Source organism: Triturus cristatus, chromosome 3_2 (genome assembly GCF_964204655.1).
Source record: "Triturus cristatus chromosome 3_2, aTriCri1.1, whole genome shotgun sequence".
NCBI classification, from domain to species: Eukaryota; Metazoa; Chordata; class Amphibia; order Caudata; family Salamandridae; genus Triturus; species Triturus cristatus.
In genome coordinates, this window is record NC_140584.1 from 424,641,882 (window position 1) to 424,661,193 (window position 19,312).

The following is a 19,312-nucleotide window of genomic DNA, read 5'->3' on the forward strand; positions in this document are numbered from 1 at the left end:
CCTGCGGGAGTCTATCTTCTGCAGGAGCGAGATGGCCTAAGGGAACTAAAACTCACTGGGCCAATAAGCCATGAACGGCAGGGTGTTGGCTTTATGTATGATAATAAAATATTACTTTACGTTAAAAACCCTAGAAATTCACTGCAAAAAACAAACATTAAAGTAACTTTATAGTTAAGTGTGATAAAAAGATCTTTTTTTTTTTTAACTTAGAAATTCAGTGAAAAAAACAAAGGTTAAAGTAATATTATAGATTTTTTGAATGCCTTTTAATTAGATTTCCAACACATCAGGCATAAACATTGCAAATCCTTGCACAACACTAACATTTACAATTAAGGTAACATTATAGTTAGGTAAATTCACTTGTTACAGTTAGCAAAGCTAATTATAACTTGCACCCCGCCATGCACTGCTTATGACCTCACATATTACGTCACCCATGACGTTCTATGACATCAGTTATGACGTCACTGATGACATCTAAAATGACATCATTGATGACATCATTGAAGACATCATTGATTACATCATCCAAGCTTCTTTGTACACATTGTTCTATAAAGGGGTATAACATTAGAGCTATTAAAGTAAGTACAAAATAGCTCAGAATAATATGAAGCATCATTACTGCTATCATACAAATAGCCCCCTTAGGTAAAGCAACTATATGTTACGTGCAACATTGACCCTGTATCATACACTTCATGTGTAGCAGAGTTCATGTTGACTATAGAACACAGATGAAAAAGGATTACATATCCTGCACACTGTGCTCAATCTGTATACAACTGTCCAGGAAAAACTAAGGGGCATATTATCAAGAAACGGCGTTAAAATTATTGCCGCTTTAGCGGCAGGACACTGCTGCTAAAGCGGCAATAATGGGCTTGATAATGTGCCCTTGAGAGTTCCCATAGAAGCCCATGTTCTGGTATCAACATGAGCTTCTATTGGAATTCTCTGCGGCATATTATCAAGCCCATTATCGCCGCTTTAGCAACAGTTTTCTGCCGCCAAAGCAGCGAAAATTTTAACGCCGTGCTTGATAATATGCCCCTACGTTCCTCCAGATTCTGAGGCCCTGTTACATGACTTATGTCCTACTAAGGGTAGTCTTTCCCTGTATAAAACCTCTGACAGCCACTGAACCTACATTGAGAAAAGAAGTAGATATGAGTAGAAGAGTAGGTACTGTTAGCACTGTTTACTCTATGGAGAGAGTTTTCTCTGTACCACACTGTTTGCAGACAGTGAAACCAGTGGTGTAACGAAACTTAAGGGGACCCAGTGCTTCATTTGAGCCGGTGCTTTCTGGTGCTCCGCACCGGCACCTTATTGTCAGCACCGGGGATATTACAGTCTGCCACATGGTGGCACTGACCTGCTAATTTCGGTATGAACACAACAACAGCGGTTTATTTGTTCAATTTACATTAACAATGACTAATATCTGCCCCCCAAGCCATTCTTCTAGCTTTGGGGGCCTGGAATAGTCTGACTTGTCACACTTGTAGGAGTGTGAAGGTTAGTAGCTGTGTATGTACTGCATTGGCAGCGCTGGCATGGGTTATGTGAGGTGCAAGCTGCAGTGGCCTCCCGACGAGAGTCCCGGCACTTAACCTTTTACAAATTAAGCACAGGGGGGCTCCCCTGCTAGGTACATTGAGGGGCTCCCACTCCAAATTTAATCAGGAGTTCTCGGGGCAGAAAACTGTGCTGGGCGGGCTCTCTGCAGCTCAGGGGCCCCTCTGCTCCGCAGGGACTGCGTGGGCTTGTGTTATGTCACTGAGTAAAACTCTCACAAGAAATACACCACAGAGTATTTCAAAGTATCTACTAAGAACAGTGTACACTCTGCGCCAAACTATTCTGGAGAGCAACTATTCACTTAAAATAACCAAGGTCTGAAGGTACAAAATATCATACTATCTGCAGCCTTCATACTGTGCTGAAAGCGTTACAGATAGCCCATCTTCTGAAGCAAAACAAGCACATGTGCATAGGTTAGTACCTGGTGCATACAGTCTTCTAAGTTAGGTAGAAATTGCCATGCTGAGTCGATTTTGTCTAATAACTCATGGCTGCTTACTTGACTTAGTATGTAGTACGTACAGTTGTTGCCCTGCTACAACCTTTTTCTGCCTTACCAAAAAGCTTGTGTGGAACATAAGGAACTCAATTTGTCAACTGTCACCTGCACACAGAGTTACTATTCAATACAAAGATTTATAACGGAATTCAATAGCTCCACGCGCCCGTGGTGCATTAGGAGCATATGCAATTTTGTAAACACTTATACCAATTAGCTGGACAAAGGCTTTACAAAATTAGGCAGAAAAGTAATACTATAACTGGTAAATTTCTGTGTTTTATTTTAGTCCAAAACATTAATGCTATCCCTGACCCATTCACCTAACTATAGCATTATCTTGCCCTTTTTTTGTGTGAATATATAATAAACATTCACAGAATCTTCATGATTGCCTGTTGGTTGTCGGTGGCCCCTCCCACTTGTATCTGTTGCTTCTTGTGTGTCCCCCGCCCCCCATTAAAAATCTCTTCTAGAGATGCCATGGGTGAAAATCCATGCAGAATGTGTGTCTTTCCGAGCTGTATTCATTGAACGAGGTTGTGCAATATTGCTTGGCCCGCTTCAGGCGTACCCAACCGGGTCGTGCTCACTATGGTTTTTTGTGTAAAACGCTAGGTCAGAATACTGATTATAGACAATTGTTTAATTCCTTCAACATCAAATCACGCTGAGCTCACGTGGCTGGAGGCGACCGTAACCATGATTTAATTGCCGGGAATGTACCGGATAATTAAGGCATACCATCTGATTCACTAATGAGCATAGTGTGACACGTGACTCGCTGTGCATTCGTACGGCGGTTCTAACATTCTTTAACTGCACGTGGGCATCACGTTTTCAGTTCACAAAACATTGCATTTTGTTACATTGCGTAAATTGTGAACGCTCTGCTCTCTTTAATTGCTCTGGAAACAGCAGCCCTGGAGTCGTCAGCAGTTTCTCTTACGTAGTGAACTCTGTGATGGTTGTATCATCTGCGGATCGAGTTATGCAAGTGGTTTATTAGCCGGTCAATCACAACCTGAGTGATTAAAGTACTCTGAGAATTAATACGATTAGCAAATGTGTGATTTTTCTTTCAAAGCCCTGCGAGCTTTGCGAAGAGCAAAACACGTGAGGCTTAAAACCAATGGGGACAGTTTCAGTTGTCCCTTTACAGCAGTTCGACGCCCGTTTCTGCCGTGGCAACTGTACCCTGTTGAGACCCTGCCCTTGACAACAGAGCAGCCCTTGCTCCAGTACCACCCTGGGCGGAACGCTACTGCTGGCAAATAAAGTGAGACGCCAGCCCCTTTTCACGGGCCTAGCTGGCTGCATCAGAGCAGCGACTTGCCTCTGAACACACTTCACCTGAATCACCCAGAACGGAGCTCCCCGAGGCTGCTTCCAAGGTGTTTTTGGATTGGTGAGGGGTGTCAATGTGTGGCGGCAGGGTGTTAGTGATAGATGGGAGGGCAAGTTAGGGGGGTGATATGTACGTTTAAACGATTAGGAGCACTTTAAACGAAATGACTGAAGCCACAGTACCTTTTTGAAAGTTCTTTTCCCACCGCTGCAGATTGGCGCCCTGGGCCAGGGCCCAGTTCGCCCATGACAAAAGCCGACCCTGCTTGCATAGCACAGTTGTCTCTGCAATCAGGGCACAAGTCCTATGAAAAGAGGTGGGGAACTGACCAAGTTAGACACTATGCAAGCAGGGCCGGACTGGCCGTAGCGGGCTCCGGGCAATCCCCCGGTGCGCCGCACTGGTGGGGGCCGGTTTTGGGCCCCTGGGGACCGTTTTTGTTACAGGGTCGTTTCTGCAGCATAGCTGCAAAATCGGTCCTGTAACAAAATCTGCCGAAAACTGTCCCTGGCAAAGAGCTCAGCGGCACCCCCAACCCCCGGGGGGCCGGCCGAGCACTTTGCCAGGGCCAGGTTTGGTTCCCAGTCCACCCCTGTATGCAAGTGACATCATGACGCGTGCCATCCCAGCACATGACGATACACGTAGCGCCATAAAATAAATAAAATAGTACCATTTAAGTTATTTGTGTAAATCCTGGGACAGACCCCATCTGAATATTACAGTGTCTGCATTTATATACCGGGACAGAATAAAGGCAAAAGTATGCCTCTCTTAAGTTCCTGTGAAGAGATAACAAGCTGTGTGCCTTTGTTTCCCTCTGTGGCATTTACATTTAAGGGTGAGGTTCCAGGCAGCCTCCTGTCAAGATATTCAAACAAAAGGAGGCCTGATGGCCCCTTAACTTCAGCCTGGCTGGAGGTTAAAAAAAAAGCACCCCTCGCTGCCTGCATCTTGCTGCTGGAAATGGAAAGCAGACAATGTGCAGGTGCTGCTGAACCAGTCCCGGTGTCTCACACCAGGACAAGTTCAGCATATTTCTGTGGGACCCAACTTCTTGGCAGGGGGGACAGCGTCCAACCTGTGAAAAGAGTGGGTGGATGCCGTGTACCTGTGTGTACCCCCGACTCGTGCCCTATCTGCAATACAAGGAATGTGTGTGCTAACAGTGTGGCCCTGCCACTGGTCCAGTCAGTGCACCCACATGCATTGGAATAGCTAACTTCAGACAGTGTTTAATTTTGTGGAAAAAACTTTTTATTCAAAGCAAGCAGAGCCCACTAAAACATATCTTTTGGCAAAGCCGTACACGCCAATGGTCCCTCACATTGTACTAAGAAATGAATTTTAACCCACCCTCATCACTAAACATTGCCCTCCCCTGAGTATTTAGCCTCCACCTCTTCATGAACCCCAAACTTGTAATACCTACCAAACTCCTATTCCTCAAGCAAAAATCTCAGTGGACTTCATCTCCAGCCTGCCGTCCTAGTCCCGGCTTTCTCTGTGGTCCTCTTTACTGATGTTCTTTCCCCGTACTTCTCAGATCGCAAACCTTCACCGCTCTTCCTTGCCTTAACTTCAGCTCTCTCTTCAGCATATGTCCTGCGTATGACACTCATATAAGTCAATATATATGCTCCCCCGTTTTGCCATACCTGTGTCGGGTAGGTCCATCTTTTAGTCTAAAGGGTAGGAGGTGAGATAATTCTCGTGCTGAGGGACTGATTGAGGCTTGATGTACATGCGCAGACTGGGTGATGACACTGCGGGCGAATGGCTGCTAACCTCAGGTACCATCCTGTGAATGTCCCATTTACCAAATGCCCCAGCACAGAGAAGGCATACTGCCCCACTGCTCTGGGCCTACTTTGGGAAGAGCCAACTCTTGACACAGTTCCATTTTGTAGAAAAGCAGTGCTTTACATGGGCCGGTACTCACTGGTACTGAGTACCGGCACTTCCAAATTTTCAAGCCCTCAGTGCCGGCACTTCTCTTTAGTCAGGGAGCATACCGGTACCCTGATTGATGGCACGGCAGGCTCGGGTTCCTTATCTCCTCCAATGCAGGAATCTCGCAATCACACTGAGCCCTTAAGTAGACTTTTGCAGAGATGCTGCTAAAGTTCAGAGGCACAAATTTGTATTTCCTCAATGCAGGGGTTTGAGAAGGCTTGCATCACGCTGTGATTAACAGAATAGGGTCTATGCAGACCTTGCACTGTTGATTAGGCGTGTAACGACCATTCAGTTAAAAATGCTCTTGCCCCCCCAGCTTCCTCTCTGCCAGGTGCATGAAATGGCCTGGGCTGGGGCTGCCAGTCAGTACTCCAGTCGCATTTAGGGTATTGCACTGACCACTCTAGAGTGACTGGCAGTGTAACACAATCCTCTACCTTCCCCAAAGATGGTTTTCTTTCATGGTTGTGTTTGTTAGCACAGGAGCTTCTTCCCCTTTGTGTGCCCCTCCTACACTAATCATGGCATTTACATGATAACAGCAACGGATCCATGGGTGTTAAAGGTAGACCTGCCCAAAGAGCAGTGTGGAGCAGGAAACGCTGCAGTATTCCAGAAATGAGCTCCCATGACAACTGGTAATGGATCTGGCTGGGGGAAAAATGAGATGATGAACATAGAAGGAGGAGAGGGAGGTATGTAAAAAGGTGAGGTGACAGCTGAAGTTAGGATTGACACTTTTTTCAGTTAAAAGTACCAGAGTTTGTTCACTTCTGAAATCGGGGCTTAGAAATGACATTTTAACACAAATTAGATTTTTATTATATTGTCCCGTTCTCTGTATATTTTCTGACAGTGATAGCTCATGTTTTCCTGAATAATTCTCACTGATGAATTAGCAGGATAAATAATGAAATAGAACTATGTATTGCTGCCAAAAACATCATCCCATCCGAAGCACTCTGCAATAAACTCTCAAACCTCTTCGAACAGAGTTAAAAATCTGCTGTATTTCTTGTTAACTTTCATAATCCTTGATTTATATATATATATGATTTTGCCACATCAGCTTTATTGGTAGAAGCGGTGAAGGGACAGCGACCTAGCCCACGCGGTTTTAAAGTTCGGTCCCAACGCGTTTCGTGCAATCACTTCATCAGGGGCTCTAGGCTAGAAGGCAACAGCAGAGTGATTTGGCGGCAACCTAGATATTCAAAGAGACCCCGCCCCTGTGGGCATGGCCATGACTGTGGCATGCTGATCCTTGTGGCTCCATCAGTTTTACTCAAGTGAGTCTCCCTCCTGTTGACTTCACAAATTAAAATTCTTATCCAAGTGGATCATGGCGCTTGAGTAAACTGTCTAAAACTGCTTTTATTTTATCCAAAAGCGGCACCCACAGGCAAAACCGCCGTTTGACGGAATCGCTGGAGCGCTGAACCAGCGCCGGCGCTGCTCCTCCGCGGCTCAGGCAACAGCCGCTAAACATCAAACCCACCAAGTTTGCCTGCTGTAGAGGATGCACACAACAGGTAAAGATTTGCCACATCAGCTTTATTGGTAGAAGCGGTGAAAGGACAGCAACCCAGCCCACGCGGTTTTAAAGTCCGGTCCCAACACGTTTCGTGCAATCACTTCATCGGTGGCTCTGGGCCAGAAGGCAACAGCAGAGTGATTTGGCGGCAACCTAGATATTCAAAGATACCCTGCACCTGTGGGCGTTGCCACGACTGTGGCATGCTGCTCCTTGCGGTTCCGTCAGTTTTACTCAAGTGAGTCTCCCTCCTGTTGACTTCACAAATTAAAATTCTTATCAAAGTGGACCAGCATGCCACAGTCGTGGCCACGCCCACAGGGGCGGGGTCTCTTTGAATATCTAGGTTGCCACCAAATCACTCTGCTGTTGCCTTCTAGCCCAGAGCCCCTGATGAAGTGATTGCACAAAACGCGTTGGGACCAGACTTTAAAACCGCGTGGGCTCGGTTGCTGTCCCTTCACCGCTTCTACCAATAAAGCTGATGTGGCAAATCTTTACCTCTTGTGTGCGTCCTATACAGCAGGCAAACTTGGTGGGTTTGATATACATATCTATATGTATATATATATATATATATATATATATTCACAGAAAAAAACAAAGGTTTCAGGGGTGTTATAGTTAGCTGGACATTTCACTCGTACAAAACCCTAGAAATTCCCCCGTCATAGTTAGTTCAGCTAACTATAACTTGCGCGCCTGCAATGCACTGATGATGGCGTCACAAATTACATCACTCATGACATGGTCAGTGACATCACTCATGACATCACTGATGACATCTCAAATGACATCACTCATGACATCATCCAGTGAATGTGTGTCTTTCTGAAAATTCTATATTTTTTATATATGTATATCTGAAGGTCGATGGAAGAATAAATGGGTAAATAAGTGTCTAAATGGATTTTTTTTGTGTAAAATTGTTTGTATAACTGACTGATTAAGTGTATCTTAGTGAATACATGGGTTAGCGAGTAATGTTTAAATATGTAAATATCTGTATCAGTCGCTCACTTTGTGTATAAGTGGCTGCATGGGTTGGTGAGTAGCTACATGAGTGTCTATATGGGTTATTAGTTGTTTTTTTGAGTATCAGTATGAGTGTCTGAGTGTCTGTATGGTTCAGTGGGGGTATTACTTGGCGCATAGATGCATGAATGAGTGACTCACTGTTTGTATGTGTGGAAGACAGCATGTGTGCAGGACTATATGGGTGGATGAGTATGTGTATGGGTGTGTTAGTGAGTAAATGACCGTCTCAATAGTGTCTTTATGAGTAACAACATATGTTTTAAACTAGTATATGTGAGCATTGGTGTATATAAGTGAGTATATGTGAGAGTGAGAGATTGGAAGAGTTCCTGTATAAATAATTATGTGTTTCTATAAGTGATTGTTTAAGAGAGTAAGTATGTGTATGTTTCTGTAGAAGTAAGTGTAGTGGTCTGTTTATAACTGTATATGCAAGCAAATGGATGTTTGATTCTTTATTAGCATGAGTGACTATGTGTGTGAGTAACTATGAATGAGTGACGGTGTGTAACAGGATGTATAGGTGTATGAGTACATATGAAGAGTGAGTACATGTATAAGTGACTATATAAGACTGTTGGTGAATGAGTGGATGTGTATGTAGATCTTGGAATTACTGAATAGGTTGTTGTAACTGGCATTGGTAAGTCCATTTTTTTGAAAATTGTAGTTTCTATTTTTGAATGTGTGTATCAAAGGTTATATTAGGGTGAGAGGAGGTCTGCCACTCTATCACAAGGATGATGTCATCAGTGATGTCATTTGAGATGTCATCAGTGATGTCATGAGTATGAGTGTCTTAGTGTCTGTATGGTTTGGTGGATGGTATTACTTAGTGCATAGATGCATGAATTAGTGACTCACTGTTTTTATGTGTTGAAGACAGCATGTATGTAGGACTGAATGGGTGGATGAGTGTGTGCATGGGTGTGTTAGTGAGTGGATGACTGTCTCAATAGTGTCTTTATGAGTAACTACATTTGTTTTAAACTAGTATATATGCGTATTGGTGTATGTGAGAGTGAGAGATTAGAAGAGTTCCTGTATAAATAAGTATGTGTTTCTATAAGTGATTCTTTAAGAAAGTAAGTATGTGTAAGTTTCTGTAGAAGTAAGTGTGGCGGTGTGTGTATAACTATATATGCAAGTAAATGGATGTTTGTTACTCTGCATGTGTGACTATGTGTGTGAGTAACTCTAAGGATGAGTGTCGGTGTGTAACAGGATGTATACCTGTATGAGTACATATGATGACTGAGAACATGTATGAGTGACTGTATAGGACTGTTGGTAAATGAGTGGATGTGTGTGAAGATCTTGGCATTACTGAATAGGTTGTTGTAACTAGTATTGGTATGTCCATTATTTTGAAAATGTTTTCTATTTTTGAGTGTATGTATCAAAGGTTATATTAGAGTGAGAGGAGGTCAGCCAGTCTATCACAAGGATGATGTCATCAGTGATGTCATTTGAGATGTCATGAGTGATGTCATTTGAGATGTCATCAGTGATGTCATGAGTGATGTCACTGACCATGTCATGAGTGATGTAATATGTGACGTCATCATCAGTGCATTGCGGGCGCGCAAGTTATAGTTAGCTGAACTAACTATAACAGGGGAATTTTTAGGGCTTTGTTAGAGTGAAATGTCCAGCTAACTATAACACCCCTGAAACCTATGTTTTTTTCTGTGAACTTCTAAGGTCTTTTTAAATGCTAATTCCTAACTATAACGTGCCTGAAACCTATGGTTTTGTAAGTGAATTTCAAAGGTTTTTTAAATGCTAATTTCTAACTTTAACGTAACTGAAACCTATGGTTTTTTAAGTGAATTTCAAAGCTTTTTTAAATGCTAGTTTCTAACTATGCCTGCAGAGGTAGGACATGTGAAGAAAGAAGAAAAAACACACAGAAAGAAGAAAAAGAAATGCAGAAAGAAGCAACAGAAATCCTCAAAGAGGAAGAAAAGTGCAGGAAGAAGGAAGACGTGCAGAAAGAACAAACAGAGGAGCAGAAAGAGTCTTTGTTGCAAAATCATCCTGTATTCAGATGGGTACTGGTGGTAACTGACTCTGACTAACCAGTCCTAGAGCCAGTGCTATACTAAACGACACTTAGAATACAGTTAAAACACCTACATACAATAGGGAACACTATGCGTTGGGGTACCCTCCTCTGTAAGCCCCTAGTATAGGGCAGGGGGATTTAAAGTACCTCTTAAAACGCGCCACAGGGCGCGTTTGCACACTGGTGAAGGGGGGGGGGGGCTGAGCTGATGTGTGCAAACACGCCCTGTGGCCGTTTTAATTTGGTGGCTAAAGTTGCCTTGAATCCTGAGTGTCCCTTGGGTACAAGTAACCCATCAGGTATCTCTAGTTAGCACCACAGAGCTGCGTTGCAGAGAAAATGGGCACGACCTGGAACACCTCTCTGCAACGCAGCACACTGGTGCTTACTGGAAGCACCAGGTGGACTAGTTGGCCCCCATGGGCCCTCAGGATTGAAGGGGAATTATTTCCCCAATTTAAAACGCGCCATAGGGCGTGTTAGCACACGTCACCTCAGGCCCCGTCTCCTCCCTTCCCCACTGTGTAAACAAGCCCTGTGGCCGTTTTAAGTTGGGAGATTAACTCCCCTTGAATCCTGAGGGTCCCTAGGGGCAAATTAGCCCACTAGGTACGTCCAGTAAGCACCATTGCAGAGAGGTGTAAAAAGGGGCACAGCCTGCACCACCTCTCTGCAACACAGCGCAGTGGCGCTTACTGGAAGCACCTGGTGGGCTAGTTGGCCTCAAAAAACAACAGTTCAAGAGGGAGGGTTCGAGGGACAAATTTAAAGACCACTAAGGATTAAATCCCCTACAAAGCACTGTACAAACCAAGAAATCCTAGGGTCTAATCATGAGTCAATAGTACAAGTGAGCCAAACGTACGCAAAAAAGAAGAAAAAAGAACAATGTATACACTAGAGGGGTTTAACTAAGGGCAGATCCCTTTAAGGACGAAATCCCTCACTCACCAATGGTGACATGCTTCATCATAGGGACTCTCCTCCCAAAGGAAACACCTAGTTCCTTTGAGGGCTACAACCCCCTCACTGTGAGGGAGGAGCTCAGGGATGTTTTATTGGAATGTATTGGGTAACCTAAACCCACCTATGGTGAGTATAATGTGTGAGTGAGGACGCAGCGCAAATGATAATGAAGTGGGTGTGAAATGTTAAAACTGACTACTAAGCAGAAAAACATTTTTAATCTATATCTGTCTAGTGTCAGGATTAAAAAAGCAGTACACCAACGGCATGGATGTCAGCCGCTCAAGTGTAATGACAACTGGTCGACATGTTTCAGCCATATCAGGCTTTCATCAGGACCTACGCAAAAATTGCTGCTGCTCAGAAAAAGTGAGAAAATGATAATAAGTGACTTCAAAGGATACCAAGGACCAAACTCTGGTCTATTAGTGAGTAGATTTATTCAAACCTATGGGAGTGAAAAAGTATACAGTGAGTATCGAGATAATATGTATCAGTGAAGCAATTAAAAGGTCAAGGGACCAGACAAAAGTAAACCCACACAGTGTAGAAAAACTCCTACCCGCTATTGCTGGGTATGAGACCTCACCTACGCCTGGCAACCGCTCAGGAAGGGAGCACCGCTCTACAGATAAAGAAAAAGAGGAAAACGAACTAGATTGTAAGTCCCTACATATACCGGTTATAGCATGCAAGATACTGTTTTATCTTATTGCATGATAAGGGACTACATCATCTGGAAAATCTAAAAAAGGAGGAGAAACTAACAGAAGAAAAAAGCAAACCACAATATACCACCAACTCAGCCATGTAACATGAAGCTATGTTGATAAAGCCCAAGGTCTCGTGGAACAGCATTGTATTGACAAAAATGACCTGGACTGGTATAGTGGAAATTAAAACTACAGATGAATAATAAATGATAACGTTAGGGCTATGATTGTAAAGCCCAAAAGTACAGTGAAACAACAATGTGTCAATCTGTAAGGCCCAAAGAGGAAAAACCAAACAACGAAGCTATAGGTGTAGCAGGGGCAGTGATGGCGGTCTTACCTGTCCGTCGGTACTTCTTGGCAGAGAGAGCCTGCTACCGGAGGTAACCGAACGTAACAGAGCCCCTCCTTTTATCCCCAGAGTTCGTCACGTTGATTAAATACACCTGGCGGTGTAATCAAGATAAGCCCAGTGGGCGCGTTAGCGCGCCTGCTCACAGACGGGAAAACCATACCGAGCAGACTGCGCATGTCCGTGAACGGACACTAATCCTATGCGCATGCGGATATACTTTAGTATCGTTAATCACAAATAGCAGCAGAGTGCGCTGGTTCGATGTCAAAAACCTGAACACACGCGCATGCGTACAACCATGTAAGTAATAGACTGTTTTCCGATAAACCGGTCTTTCAAATCCCGGGGGCAAAAATACCACATAGACCCACTAAAGAAGTGTATCGTCCCCCCAGACCTCAGGAGGACAAGGCCACCTCGCTAATAAGGGAGTGGCCAACCAGACATAATGAAGTATTATGCATAGAAAAGGAATAAGCATACAAAAGGAAACACAGCAACCCGCATCCTTCAAAGTTTGTCTTAACAAGAAGGTATCTGAAAACATCATAATCAACACGCCCATGAAAGTGAAACTGAGTGCCTACCTAATGGCAATATATGGGTCAAATGAAAATCAACGCTAGGTGCAGGATGGATCACATATATGTGCAATTATTGGTCATTTGTAATGTCCAAGGCAAGCCCAAATGGATATTTAAAGAGAAACCCACGGAATATCGTCATTCAGACCAGACTCAAAGCAATTCAACTTAAATACCCAACGTTGTTCTTTTTTAAAAAGAAAAGATGAGATGTCAGAGATGTGTGAAGGGATAAAGGGTTGTTCAATTACCGTCCACTGTAATTCTTGGGGTGAATGCTTCGCTGTGACAAAGTGTTGGGTTAATCTGGTAGATGTTTTCTTGCATCGGATCGTACTTTTATGTTCCAATATCCTTGTCTTTACTCGTCTGGTAGTCATCCCCACATACCGGAGGGAACAGGGGCAGGTAATCATATAAATTACATTACTGCTGTTACAATTTGTGTGGCTCATAAGGGTCTATGGTCTGGAGGTCCCTATGTCAATTTCTGTGGTATGTTTGGTATTCCCACATGCCGCACACTCGCCACAGGGGAAATGGCCACGTATTGGAGGAAGATTCCAAAGTGTGTTCTGTTGATTGACTACAACCTCACGTGGGCGGGTATGTACCAAACGATCCCTGATGTTGAAGCTGCGTTTAAATGCAAAGAGGGGACGTTCGAGTGGTATCATGTCAATATTCAGTATCTTCCAATTAGATAGAATACATTTTTTGATCTTATTCGAAAGAGTACAGAATGTATTGACACACGTGATTCTTTTAGTGGTTTCTTTAGCCTGTCTAGGTTCCAATAAGGCAGCCCTGTTATTGTTTCCTGCACGTTTCAGGGATTGTTTTATCAGTTTCTTGGGATAATGTCTTGCCAAGAGTTGGTCTGCTAGTTCTTTTGCATGGTCTTGGTATTTAGCCATTGTCGTGCATTTCCTCTTGATCCGCAAGAACTGTCCAAAAGGCAAGTTCTGGCGTAAAGCCTTTGGATGGAAACTGTCAAATAATAACAAAGAGTTCCTAGACATTGGCTTCCTGTACAGTTCAGTACTAAGACCACCACCATCTGCAGGGGAAATAAGAACGTCAAGAAACGGCAGACATGACTTGCTGAACTCACAAGTAAAACGAAGAAAGGCATTCTGATGGTTAAGCCAAATCTTGAACTCATTGATGGAAGCCTCAGTGCCTGACCAAACCACCAGCACATCGTCGATATAGCGCTTCCAACAACGTATATGATGTCTAAATGGATTGAGGGCGCCAAAGATGTGATCTTGTTCGAACCTATGCATATAGAGGTTGGCCAAACTGGGGCAAAGACACTCCCCATTGAAGTCCCGGACACTTGTAAGAAAAGCTGGTCCTCAAATTTGAAATTTTTTTCTTTCATAGCAATCCGGGCACAATTGACAATGAAAGAGATGGGTGTGATAGAATCAGGTACTTTCTCAAGTAACAGTGTCTCCACTGTCGCAAGGGTCTCATCCTGTGGAATACAGGTGTAGAGTGATTCCACATCGAATGAGACCAAAAAATCATTCTCTCTATTAAATTCCAAAGTCTCAATGAGATTAAGGACATCCTTAGTGTCTCTCAAATATGTCGGCATCTCCAATACCAAAGGATGTAAAAAGTGGTCCACAAAAGTAGATAAGGGTTCAAGGAGTCCAGGGTCCCTCAGGATTGAAAGGGAATTATTTCCCCAACTTAAAATGCGCCACAGGGCGTGTTTGCAGAAATATCACCTCAGGCCCCGCCCCCTCCTTTCACCACTGTGCAAACGTGCCCAGTGGCACGTTTTAAGTTGGGGGATTAACTTCACTTGAATCCTGAGGGTCCCCGGGGTGCAACTAGCCCACCAGCTACCTCCATTAAGCGCCACAGAGCTGCGTTGCAGAGAGGTGTAAAAAGGGGCGTGGCCACAGAACACCTCTCTGCAACGCAGCCCCCTGGCGCATACTGGAGGTTCCTGGTGGGCTAGTTGGCACCCAGGGACCCCCAGTATTCAAGGGGAATTAGTTCCCCCTCTGCAAATGCGCCAGAGGGCGCGTTTGCATAGTGCTGAAGCGAGGGGACGGGGCCTCCGCGGGATGCCAGGTTTTTTTTCATTGTTTTTTTTTAAGAAGGGGGATGTTTTGCCCCACTTCTTTTCTTATTTTTTTGGCCCTGGGGAGTCCATCCCCCAGGGCCTTACTCCTTTTTTATTTATTTTTTAACAAAAATAATTTGGAAAGGGGCCGCGTGGCCCCCTCACTAGGCCTTAATCGGCCCCGGGGACCCCATCCCCCGGGGCATGGCCTTTATTTATTTTTTATATTTTGAAATTTTGGAGGGGGGTTGTGTTGCCTTCCTCCCCAGGCCACTTACGGCCCCGGGGACCCCATTCCCAGGGGCCGGCATTTTCTAAAATTTATTTTTATTTTTTTAAATGTATTTTGGGGAGGGGAGCCATGTGGCCCCCTCCTGGGCCACTTATGGCCCCGGGGACCCCATCCCCCGGGGCCTGGCCTCTCGTTGGGGACCATGGGGGGGTCCCCAATCCCCCCACGGTCCCAGCCAGCTCCCCGCCTCCTGCGGGAGCCGGCATTGCTTTTCCACATGGGGAGCTGCTAAGATGCAGCTCCCCGTGTGAAAAAGCAATTTGGTTTGCATTTTGAAAGAGAGAGCAGGTTTCCCTGCTCTCTCTTTCAAAATCCAAACCAAGTTTGCTATGGCAGGGCGGGAGCCGCGAGGCTCCCACCCTGCCATAGCAAACAGCAGTGTCCCGGGGGTGGACACCCCAGGACACTGCAGGAGCTGGCCTTGGGAGGTGGCGGTCCCCAGGGCCATGGCAAGGCTCCAGGAGGGGGGGCCGCACGGGTATTTTGTTTACAAAAAAAAGCCCCGGGGTGGCGGTCCCCAGGGCTGGGGGGGGTCTGAGAGCCCCTCCGCACATACTTTAAAGAAGCCCCGGGTGGTGGTTGTCCCCAGGGCTTGGGAGGCCTTTGAGCCCCCCACCCACTTATATTGAAGCCCCCGTGGGGTGGCGGTCCCCGGGGCTGTGGGGCTGTGAGCCCCCCACACATAACTTTTTATAGCCCCAGGGTGTGGCATTGCCCAGGGCTGGAGGGTCCCCTCTGGGGCCCCCATTCACATAAAAACTTTGCCCCCGGGACTTGCCCCCCAACTCCCAGGCTCCCGCGCTTCGTTTTTAAAAAAGAATTCTGCCAAAATTCGCGCTGGGTGCGCAAATCTCGCTGATTTAAAAAATATATATATTTGTTTTTTTGGGCCCTGGGGGTCCTTGTGGGACCCCATGAGCAGGCCTAGGGGGTCAGGGTGTTTCTACCCTGCCCCCTTTTTGCGTTTTTGACGTTTTTTTCTTAGGTTTCTTGTGCCTCGGTTCTACCAAGGCACAAGATGGCTGCCAACACTTCCTGGTTTGGAGTGTTGACAGTCAATTAGCATACAGCTCATGATCGGAAGGGTGCACTCAGGGTGCGCAGATGCAGCGCGGCCATAGATATATATGTGATTTTGATTTTCTCAGGAACTACTGAACGGATTGACACCATTTAAGCAAAAGGCACGACTCTGAACCAAGGTCTACCTTTCTGCCAAATTTGGTGTAATTCTATTCAGCAGTTCAGGCTGTAGCTGCGACTAAAGGTCCCTATGGAAAATTGCATGGGGAAAACACGTTTTGGGACCCCCCTTTTTTCTCGGCCCCCGCTTGACGAATTACCCCGAGACTTTTAGGTTAGGACCTGGCCGGAGCGGGCCACGAGTTTTGAAAATTTCGCGAAGATTCGTCCACCGGCACCAAAGTTATTCCAAATAGAATGTTGCGGATTTCCTATGGATAATAGGTCCTAATTATAACTACCTACTGGCGACCGCCAGTAGGTAATATATGTGTGTATATATATATATATATATATATATATATATATATATATATATATATTACCTACTGGCGGTCGCCAGTAGGTAGTTATAGTTAGGACCCCTTTTCCATAGGAAATCCGCAACATTCTATTTTGAATAACTTTGGCGCCGGTCGACGAATCCTCGCGAATTTCTCAAAATAGGTGGGGCGCTACGCTCCGCTCCTACCCTGAAAGTCTCGGGGGGATTCGTCAAGCGGGGGCTGAGATAAAAGGGGGGTCCCAAAACGCGTTTTTCCCATGCATTTTTCCATAGGACCTTTAGACAGGGCTACAGCCCAAACGGCTGAACAGAATTACTAGAAATTTGGCAGAGAGGTAGTCCTCAGGTCAAGGAAGTGCCTTTTGTAGGTTTGGTGTAAATCTGTTCAGTAGATTCTGAGAAAATAGCCTTTAAATCAATATATATATCTGAGCCAGCTTACGGTACGCTTACCGTAAGCTTACCGTACGCGTACGGTGGCGTGCGCGAGCGCGATTCTGATTGGCTGTTACATCTAAGTAAACATTCGAATCGGTCGAAACCAGGAAGCGGCGGCCGCCATTTTCTCTCTCGCACTCTGAGGGGGGGCTGTAAATAAAGGCAAAAAACATATAAAGGGGCTGTTTAGACAGCGCCCATGCACATAGCCATGTTAGTTGAGTCCTCAAAGGCCAAAAACGGTAAATTTTTATTTTTTGAAAATTTCGCCGATTACGCTTACCGTACGCGTACGGTGCGCTTACGCTAAAAATTTTAATAAAAAAAAAAAAACTCTCTGTGCATGGCATATTATTGTCATCACTTACAAATTAAATTTAACAGATTACCTATCACAAGGAAGCGCATAATATGTCCTCCATGTGCGCACGGTGCGTAACGTGGGCACGCGGTGCGCGTAGCGCACTGCGTGCCCACCTTGCGTGTACGGCACTAACTGCGTAAAGTGGGCGCGCGGTGCGCAAAGCGCACCGCGTGCTCACCTTGCGCGCACGGAACGAACTGCGTTAAGTGGGCGTGCACGCCACGAATGGCGTAAAGTAACTTAGCATTTAAAAAAACGTACAAATTCACTGAAAAAACCATAGGTTTCACACACGTTATAGTTAGGAATTAGCATTTAAAAAACCTTGCAAATTCACTGAAAAAACCATAGGTTTCAGACATGTTATAGTTAGCGGAAATTTTACTGATAAAAAACCAATGAAATTCCCCCGTTATAGTTAGTGCAGGCAACTATAACTCACGCGACCGCAATCTTCTGCTGATGACATATCTGTCTTTATGAAAAAAAAATATTTCTAATATATGTATAGCTAAAAATTTATTGATGAAGACATGGGCAAATAAGTGTCTAAATACAGTATTAGCATCAGCAGAGGATTGCGGTCGCGTGAGTTATAGTTGCCTGCACTAACTATAACGGGGGAATTTCATTGGTTTTTTATCAGTAAAATTTCCGCTAACTATAACATGTCTGAAACCTATGGTTTTTTCAGTGAATATATATATATATATATATATATTCTATATATATATATATATATATATATTATCTACTGGCGGTCGCCAGTAGATAGTTATAGTTAGGACCGTGTTTCCATAGGAAATCCGCAACATTCTATTTGGAATAACTTTGGCGCCGGTCGACGAATCCTCGCAAAATTTTCAAAACTAATGGGGCGCTACGCTGCGCTCCTACCCTGAAAGTCTCGGGGGGATTCGTCAAGCGGGGGCTGAGAAAAAAGGGGGGTCCCAAAACACGTTTTCCCCATGTATTTTTCCATAGGACCTTTAGACACAGCTACAGCCCGAACGGCTGAACAGAATTACTTGAAATTTGGCAGATAGGTAGTCCTCAGGTCAAGGATGTGCCTTTTGTAGGTCTGGTGTAAATCTGTTCAGTAGGTCCTGAGAAAATAGCATTTAAATCAATATATATATCTGTAAGCGCGCTCCGTGCGCTTACCGTAAGCTTACCGTACGCGTACGGTGCCGTGCGCGAGCTCAATTCTGATTGGTGGTTACATGACTGTAAACATTCGAATTGGTCGAAATCAGGAAGTGTCGGTCGCCATTTTCTGTCTCTCGCACTGAGAAACAAAGGTGGGGAACGTGAAACGGGGGCAACGAAGAGAGTTGCAGACCCCCTAGTGTTTGTCAGGGGGTCCAAGAAGGACCCAAAAGTACGAAAAATAAATGTAATAATTTGAAAAAAAAATCGCGGGGTACGCGTACGGTAAGCTTACCGTATGCGCACGGCAATAAAAAAATAAATAAATAAATAAAGAAGTAACAATCACATTTATTAAATAAATTAAAGGACCCACAAGGGAGAAAAAAACAAATGTTACTGCGTAAAAAAAAGGTGAGGCGCGCACGGCATGGACTGCGCAACGTAGGCGCTCGGTGCGCGAAGCGCACCGAGCGCCCACAGCGCGCGCACGGTGCGTGAAGTGCACCGTGCGCGCAGGGTGTGCGCATAGTGAAAAACCAGAAAAAAAAATAAAAAAATAAATACATAACTTAGCATTTAAAAAACCGTACAAATTCACTGAAAAAACCATAGGTTTCACACACGTTATAGTTAGGAATTATCATTTACAAAACCTTGCAAATTCACTTAAAAAACCATAGGTTTCACACATGTTATAGTTAGCTGTACATTTCACTCGTAAAAAACCAATGAAATTCCACGTTATAGTTAGATCAGGTAACTATAACTTGCGCGACCGCAATCCACAATGTGTAA